Source organism: Rhineura floridana, chromosome 3, assembly GCF_030035675.1.
Source record: "Rhineura floridana isolate rRhiFlo1 chromosome 3, rRhiFlo1.hap2, whole genome shotgun sequence".
Taxonomy (NCBI): domain Eukaryota; kingdom Metazoa; phylum Chordata; class Lepidosauria; order Squamata; family Rhineuridae; genus Rhineura; species Rhineura floridana.
In genome coordinates, this window is record NC_084482.1 from 2,764,060 (window position 1) to 2,773,250 (window position 9,191).

A 9,191-nucleotide genomic window follows, 5' to 3' on the forward strand; every position below is an offset into this window, starting at 1 on the left:
CTCAGTAAAGCACATTAAATCAATAAAAACAATAATTGTGGGAGTAGCACATTAAACATTTGTTGTGACATTGGACAGCAGCAGCCAGCAGGGTGGTGATGTTTATTTGTCTTTTTATAAGTGTGCAACCTTTCAAAAATGCTACATCTAAGGGACAATGATGTTGATGATAATAACTACAGTATAACAATATCTAAACACACAGGTGCACACACATACAAAAAAACAGATAATACAATTAATTACACACCTACAATTAAATTGGGCATCTACATTAGGTGTACATTATAGAGACCTGAGGTACTCCTCAATCAACTTTATTAAATATATTTGTAGCTTTATGAAGACTCATCCCATGCTGCATTTCCCATGAAATGGCTGTCGTTATTCATCTTTGTAATGTGTGAATAGCCAGACATCTGAGATACAGGTTTTGCAAAGCTCCCAGAAACACATTTGCCATTCATGATCTCAGAGATGTGCCAGAGATGTTACAAAGATATGTATCTGTGACTGTTTCGCAGAAACAAGAGTGTTAAGAACGTGTGGAAGGAAGGAAGAAAAAGCACTACTGTGGCTGCAAGTATGCCGCGTTGAACCTAATGTGCTCTCTTACACCAAACAAGAATCAGATCAGGAATCCAAGTGTACAAGTTATAATTTTGCGTCTCACATCAGTCAGTAGTCTGTTGTTCATGTTGCTGAATGAGTCATTTAAATAGATAGGCAACCTTTTGGGTGGTTTCATGGAACTAAAAGCTGGGCTCATGCTGTGGGCTGTCAGCTGGGCTATGCAGCATATTGATGATCAAGGCAACAACAACATTTGTGCTCCATTGCCCTGTGAGAGGCTGACATGGGAATGCATCCAGATGGTAGCTTCCCCTGTCTTCCTTTCAATTATTGTGTGCTTAATTGGGAATTGCACTGAGATAATGAAGTAGGTATAAGGGAAAAAAATGGACTGAGGTATCTATGTATGGCAGGGATTCCCAGGCTGTGGTCTGTGAGCTTCATTCAGGTGGTCTGTGGCATATCTGTGGACTTGTGGTTGAAGACTGGAGGCATCCATCACATTAAATATTAGTATTTAATTGTGTTTTTCTTGCTTCTTTCATTTCTTATATTGCATTACATTGTATTCCAATTTGAATTCTATGGAATTCAAATTGTAATACAATAAAGCACGATATATAAGAAATAACAGAAGCAAGACAATTTTTTTAAAAATCACAGAGCACATTACTATTGCTAGAACAGAAGAAAAAAAATTAAGTGGTCCATCGAGACCCTCAGCATTTTTCAAGCGGTCCTTGGGGGGAAAAGTTTGGGAACCACTCTTGTACAGCAATTGGCTACCGTCTGATGCGCGCTAGGGCACTAGGGAATAACTCCCATTGAATTCAGTGGGACTTGCTACTCAATAAACATGTATTCCTGTTCAATGTGTGCTTCGTGTACATTATCTTGATAACTCGTGTGGCCTCCCTGAAAGGTAGCAGGAGGGTTCTACAATGTCCAAATGGATGATCAGGACGAGGGCAATGACAATGAGGCTGAGCAAGTTGCCTGTTTAATGTGTTCATGGGAGAAATAAATTTGAACCAGGAAACTTCTGGGTCATGCTTTGGTCTCTTAGCCACTATACTACACTAGCCCCTAGGAGACTCTAGCTTATGCTGCTGCTGTCCCAGCTGGGCAGACTATATAGTTTATATATGGATAGGCAGGGGTCTAGTAGAGTCTGATTTAAAAACTGCTGTCTGCATGTACTGCCTTAGGGAACCGCCTTTGGTCAGACTTCAGATGACGCATGTGTAACAAGGACCAAGCCAGACCTGAAGTTGCATGTGCCCTTTGTGTTTAAAGGTGTAGTTTAAAAAAAAAATAGTTTGCATCCGTGGGGTGGGGTAGGGATGTGGAATCATAATAGTTGTGAAGGAGCTTATAAACATTTATTGCCCTGCTGAAGGTGCTATTTGCATTGGAAAGAAATCCCGTATTGGTGCCAGTGGGGGGGGTGTCTCCCCCCCCAAGCAAATAAGGTATTCAGAAAAGGGATTTTCCTCCAGACCACAGCGGGGGACCCTGAGGACTATCTCAGACACTGTTTATTATCACCCCCCCCCCCCGTGATGCAATTTGCATTTTAAATAAATCTGTACCTAAATGCAAAGAGACATTTAACTTGTCTAATTTGGCCTTAAGTCTATACTTGCAGGTGCCTTTGGACAACAAAGCAAAATTGAGATGATCCTAGTGATTAATGAAGGAGAGGGTTTCTCTCAGTGAATTGCATAACCTCCTGGATTTTAAATCAATCCCTGAAAAGGAGTACGTTCCCAAAGGAGCAGAATCCTTTCTGATGCTTGCTTCTGGCCTGTGCTGAGTTGCTTTACTTTAAAGTTTTTCAGTTTTTGCCAGCTCTAAACTAACCTGCAGATCTCCTTTTCAGAAGAGGCACAAGTTTTTGATTCTCAAAGGGTTTGATAATTTTTGGAATGAGACCAGCCTCCATTCCGAGGATTCCTGCTCTATCTGAGTGAAATGGGAAATGTGTCAAGACAGTGTCAAGTCCATCATAGCACCAGTGATCTCATGTTTGCAGGGAGGGGAGACGCAGGATTGTGGAGTGGGAGGATAAAAGCTGATTGCACATGGAGGAAGGGTTTGCTTCAACAATATCAGAGGAGCAAAGGCTGCATTTCTTGGATTGTTGTGAAGGAGTTTTCACCCAATTTTTTTTCTTAAAATGCATCAGCATATGTTTTTGACTTACCTCATCTACCAACCACTTCTTAGGTCCTGTTTACATTACAAATGTAAGCCAGTTTCTTGCCTTTTTGGCCATGACAACTCACCACCCAGGCAACTTGGGAACAGTTGTTTTTGACAGGACTAAGGGTCAAGACGTGATGTGGCAGATCCACAATCTCATCTTAAAACTTAAAAACAGATGTAGATTTTGGGGAAGGGCTGTAGCTTAGTGGTAGAGCATCTGCTTTGTGTGCAGAAGGTCCCAGGTTCAGTCCCTGGCATCTCCAGGTTGGTCTGCGAGAGAATCTCTACCTGAAACCCTGGGGAACTGCTGCTAGCCAGTGTAGACAGTACTGAGCTAGATGGACAATGGTCTGACTTGGTATAAAGCAAGCTTTCTATGTTCCCTAGATTGTGACTGGTTTGCTGATTGTGACAAGGGAAGGGCCATTGCCTCCATGCCCCCTGGCAGCTTTCCAAGGGGCATTTAGTTGGCCACTGATAGAAATTGAATGCTGGTCTAGGTGGGCTCTTTGATCTGATCTGGCAAAGCTACCTTTATTCCCACCTCACCCTCTAGTTTAGTCCCCCACTTAATTATCTCCTGCTTGGGTTCCCATAATACCTGATAGTGACAGCAGCAGTTGGGAGTTTCTCCAGGGGGTGGGGAACCTTTTTCAGGCCGAGAGCTGCATTCCTTCATGGGCAATCTCTTGGGGTCTGAATGCTACTGGTGGGCAGGGATAGAGGCAAATGTGGTTGGAACAATGGATGCAGCCTTCGCCTTTGATCAGTAGAGTACATCCCATCTTCCATCCAGGCAAGCAAGAAATATTATCACAGCTCAAAGAACGTTCCAGGATTTGAGGAAGGCCCAGAGGAGGACTAGGGAGGCCACATGGAGAGGGGCATGGCCTGGGAAGAGTCCCAAGGGCCAGACAGAAAACCCTGGAAGGCCACATTCAGCTCATGGGCCTCTTGCTCTACTCTGCTGTACTTGAAAAGGGTGGTGGAGAGATTCTGCAAAGCCTCTGTGCTTCTGACGTTGTGCGCACTGATTATAATGGGTGGGAGCATATTGAATTGCACAAAGCCTCCACTTCCCCCAGTGTCCTTATCCTTAGGGATACTTCAGGCTAGACTCCAGGGAACTGCCCTTACTTCAACTATGTGAAATCTGTTCTTAACTGGCTGTTATTTGACCACTCTTCAGCCATGACTCTTAGAGCAGCTTCCAATATAATCATAAAAATTCAACACAGCATAAAATCATAGTGGGCAGGTAAAAAATTAGGGTGAGGGGGCAGCATAAGAGAGCATTAGGCTATCTTCTGCTGAGTGAGAACTTTCAGAAACACAGGAATCCACCTTATGGACAAAACTGTTTGTCCATCTAGCCTAGTATTGTCTGCTCTAACTGGCAGTGGCTCTGTCTGGGATGTGCTGCAGAAGGTCTTTCCCATCACCTGGTACCTGACTTTTTTTAGCTGGAGATGCCACGAATTGGACTTGGGACCTTCTGCATGCAGCAGGGCATGTGCTCTGCCACAGAGCTATGATAAAAAAAACTACCTATGGTTGCATCCACATCACCCATTTAAAGCATATGGCTTCTCCACAAGAATCCTGGACACTATAGTTTGTAAAGGGTGCTGAGAAATGTAGTTCTTTGACCTCAGGGAAACTACAGTTTCAGGATTCTTTGGGGGAAGCCATGTGCTTTCAGTGTTTTATCTCTGGCTTTTGATACCTGGGACATAGTTGTTGTTTTTCTGGATTAAAACAGGAGGTAAACTTTACTCTGACCCTGCAGAAGGTAACAGTTGTATTTTCTCTATCAGCTTACAGGACAGGGAGCAAGCATTCCTTCTTGTAACTTTGGGGTCACTCAGTTAACACTGTCATATGCCCCCCTTCTTTTTATGTAGTCACTTTTTATGTATTTGGGTTTTTTATTATCTTTCTTGCATTATTTATTTATTTACCACATTTCCATACTGCCAAATAACAACATTCTCTGGGTGGCCATGCAGAATCACTAAAGCATTAAAATACTAACAACCAACCAACCATAAAATAGCGGATTTAAACAGAACTAAATTTTTTTTAAAGGTCTTAAAAGGTATGAGATAATTTTTTGAAAAAATCTTTCCCTGCTGCCAAAATGACCGTAAAATGCCATGTTAAGCCTCTCTGAGGAGGCCACTCCACAGTTGGGAGTATGAGTACTGAAAATGCCCTCTCCCTGGTAACCAGCCACTACATGTGGAAGGAATTGTGCTTCCTAGGACCTAGGCAATGGAGATGCACTTGTTAGCTGGAGTGAAGGGTATCATATCCTGGAGCATCTTTAATCCCACCTGGGGGGGGGATCATGTCACTGCCTTTTTATTGACAGAGGATAGCAAATCAATGTTGAAGAGTGGCTTCCTTGCCCTGATGGGCACATTCCTTATTTTTTACATTTTTGTCCTAACTGTCTATAAAAAGATATATCCAAGGCAGCAAAATAATACATAAAACAATGTTAAATGGCATGTGTCAAATGATCCATTTAAAGGCAATGTTTTTTTTAAAGTGGTCTACTAACAGAGGCAGTAAAAAATCAGTATTAAAAAGCCACACTTGAAAATGCCCACTGAGATAGTGATGGGTGGATAGTGATGGACAATTGTAGCCAACGTGATGGCTTAATTTCTCCAGGAACCCTTCAGCTCCTCTTGCGGCATGTACTTTGGAGCTAGAGAATGTTGTTTTAAATTCATGCTTAAAGTTCAGAGAAGGAAGCTGAAATATCCCCAAAGAGGGCCAGAGTCCTCTGTAGGATTGTGGTATTTCCTCCTCTGAATGCATACATGTCCTATCTAGCTTCTCCACAATGGAAAGCTGACTATGCCCCATGGGCAGGTGTCACCCTATCACCAAAATTGGACCCCCAAAGATATCAAGCATTGCTCTTCAGCTGAAGGGGGTCAGGACTCCCATGGTGACAGGAGACAAGTAGAAAGAGGGAAGAGTGATATATTTCTACAAATGCATACCAGATCTATGCTAATTTTAAGTGATGGCTGTCTCTTCCATCCATGCTAGGAATTTAAATGTATCTGTGGATGCTAGTCATTCTGTTAGCAGTCTCAACATTATAATCCCCAGGATTTCCTAGAGAGAAATAATGACTGTTGAGCCACTTTGTCCACAGTGTGTGTAGTAGATACATCATTGGGTGGGGTGAGAGAGGTTAAAAGTGGATCCATGCTGCAGGTTAGGGTCCTTGGCTTGAAAAGATTGAAGAAACTAAGGCTGCTGGTCTATAGGCTAATCGCCTTCAGAATAAGTTGCTTCCTTCTGTGTGGGGTTTGTTTCCTCCATATTACATCATGTCAGGAGTTGCCCTGTTCCTGTTCTCCCCACAGGGAGTTTTGCTTCAGGCTTCTATCCTACTTTTCCCTCCATCAGACAGCACATTTGGAAGGTGGGTGGGCACATAGAAGCTTTGGGGGTGGGAGAGTTCTGCTTCATCAGGAAAATGGTAATTCCCCTTCCAAATGGGTCACAGTTTCAAATCTGAATCAGGGCTGTGTGCAACTGCTCTTGCTAAAAAGACCAAGAGTGGGCAGTTGTTGGCACGTCACATGCTTAATGTAATGTGTCATTTGGCCCTCATTATCTTTCGTAATTCAAGCTGGGCCTGGATATTTTGGAGCCATGACTGAAGAAACTGAGAGGTGTCCTCTTTGGCTCCTGTTAAGTGTCTCTCTCTTTCTAGCTTCATCCCCACCCTTCACCCCGCCTCACTCCAGTTTTCCAGGCAAAGTGGTCAGATTTATTTTTAGAAAGCGGGAGGGGGGAGCCCTGTGGTAAATGTGACTTAGCAGGGGTAGCTGGTAAGGGACCTCAAGCTACAGCACTATCATTACTGCTCTGCAGAGTTTTATTTATAGTTCCAGGAGGTTTACTTAGAGGAACACACCCACCAAAATTTGCTATAAAAAGGGAAAATAGGCCCCTGGTTTGGAGGCCTGTAGAATTACCTTCATGTTACAAAGACAGCTTATTTAGGATGGTGCCTTTCTGCACCCTCTCCTCACCCACATACAAGCAGACAACCTCAAGCTGCCAGACAGCCTCCATGGTGGAATTACATATGTATGTGTCCACACCTGCACATGCGTGCCACACGCACAGATTTAGTTAAACAGAAATAATAACGTATATGAGCAGAGTTGTCGCTTATAATGGTTTCATCACCTGTGCTGTAATTTTTAAGACTGAAAAAAATGCTGAAGACCTGCATGGTTTTGCTTTATTAAGAAATAATATTTATTTATATTTATATAGCGCCTAAGGCATAAGGTTTATAAGAACAGACCTTTCCTGACAGGCTCATAATCTAATATTGAATGAAAGTAAACTTCTAGCAGAAGAGCTTGAAAGACTTCAGACACGAGGTCTGAAATCAGGAGGCAAATTAATTGTTTTAGGCAAATTAATTGTTTTAGGCAAATTAATTGTTTTAGGATTAAGTCTTACTGAAATCAATGGGACTAACTTCTGAGTAGACATATATATGATTGTGCTGTACAAAGAGCTGATGTGCATTATTTTTTCCTTAAGGAAAAAAATCCCGGAATATTTGTATTTGGAGCCTAACATTTGCTATCATACACTTTTGAGTTTCATTTCTGAGCTGGTCCTTACTGGAGTGAGAGCCAGTGAGGCGTAGTGGTTAAGGTGCTGGACTGGAGACCAGGGTTCGAATCCCCACGCAGCCATGAAGCTCACTGGGTGACCTTGGGCCAGTCACTGTCTCTCAGCCTCAGAGGGAGGGAATGGTAAACCCCCTCTGAATACCGCTTACCATGAAAACCCTATTCATAGGGTCACCATAAGTCGGAATCGACTTGAAGGCAGTCCATTTTTTTCCCCTGGCTGGAGTAGTCTTCAGTGGCTGGAGACAAGGGAGAATTTTGCCAAAGGCCAGTTTTTCCCACCAGTAGCGATGTGAGAATCTGCACTTTATGGAGCTTCCCCTTTGTGCACAACTCTTAAAGCTACAGGAACCTTATTGGGTTCTGGACACAACAGGTTCAAGAGGACTGGTAGGCAGTCTGTGGTCATATGTGGCCCCCTCAACCTCATTTTATGCACCCTCTCTTGGTGCTTCTGGAAGCTTCCCCATTTTCTCCTCTCATTACAATTCCTTCCCTTCCTCATTGTTTCCTCCTGATTTGCCTGGCTTTTAAAAATGGTTTCTCTTTCCCTCTTTCTGTGTGGTTTCAGAACAATTTGAAGAGGCAGCATTTTATTGTATTTTATTTACTTTTTTCCCAGGATGCATGGCTTGGGGAATATAAGTCTGTTCCCCCCCCCTCTGCTGTGTGAGAACAAATTGATAGGCTTCTGGTGTATGTGTGTGGGTGAAGCACACTGAACTCAGAGAGGAATTACTTGTATATGTTTTCCAGAACAGTAGCTGTATTGGTCTGTTGTACAAAAACAAAACAACCCCCTTCCATATACTTATTTGAGAGAAACCCTATCAAACCCAGTAGGTCCTACTTCTGAGTAAACCTTCAGGGAATTGACAATTCTAATCTAAGGTCACTATAATGAAAAGTGAAGCAGGGTGCTCTTTATTCTAGATCCATTAATTCAGCGCACTTTTGTCTCTGGCTCTGCCCATCATTGGCTATGGTTCCCACACCAGCATGTGGCCTTTGACAGATTGCCTCTGAGGGAATGTGGCCCTTGACAGGTGAAAGTTTCCTCACCTCTGTGCAAGATGAAGGAATTGGCCCTTGCTGCCGTAGAATCCCAAGACTAGATCTCCTTTCTGCCGTAGATATGAATTGTTCACTTCTGTGGCAGAAAGTTACAGGCTGTGTGTGTGTTTGGCCACCCATTCTGTTGCTGCACTTGTGGAATCCATTCTCAACTGGTGCACTTTTAAATAAACACTCCAGAGCTTGCTCTCTGCTCCAAAGGAAGCCACCTGCAAAGACTGCCCTGAACTGCGCCTTGCTCAGGGATGTGCTGGGTGCATGCAAGGGGACGGGAGACATTTTATAAGTAAAATGTGCAGGGAGGGATATAATCATCATGGAACATGCCATTTCTAGGACTTGCTGTTCTAAAGAGCTGCTCTTGGGGGCTAACAACTTAAATAATTGAACCATCTTAAAAGCACCTTGTTATAGATCTCTTACTTAGGGAGCAGGAGCCTTTGTGCTAGTACTAATTTCAAGGTCCTCTTAATGCTTCTTTTTCAGGCAAACATGAAAAGACTTGCAGGTCCTGCCCAGTGCTGGAAAATATGTGGGACCAGTTGGGTCAACCTGTGTGTCACAGCATCCTACATTTATTCTGGTTTTCCCCGCTGGGAACATATAAAATGGGAAGGGAAGACATGCATCTCCAACAGTGTACAAGCATGC

The 9,191-nt window shown here is 43.2% G+C and overlaps 1 non-coding gene across 1 annotated transcript; it reads left to right on the top strand.

Moving 5' to 3' along the window:
* The first annotated feature begins 2,975 nt into the window (after positions 1–2,975).
* Positions 2,976–3,044, top strand: TRNAT-UGU (transfer RNA threonine (anticodon UGU)). Its single transcript has one exon. It is a non-coding gene; the product is annotated as a tRNA-Thr (tRNA).
* Positions 3,045–9,191: the final 6,147 nt, after the last annotated feature.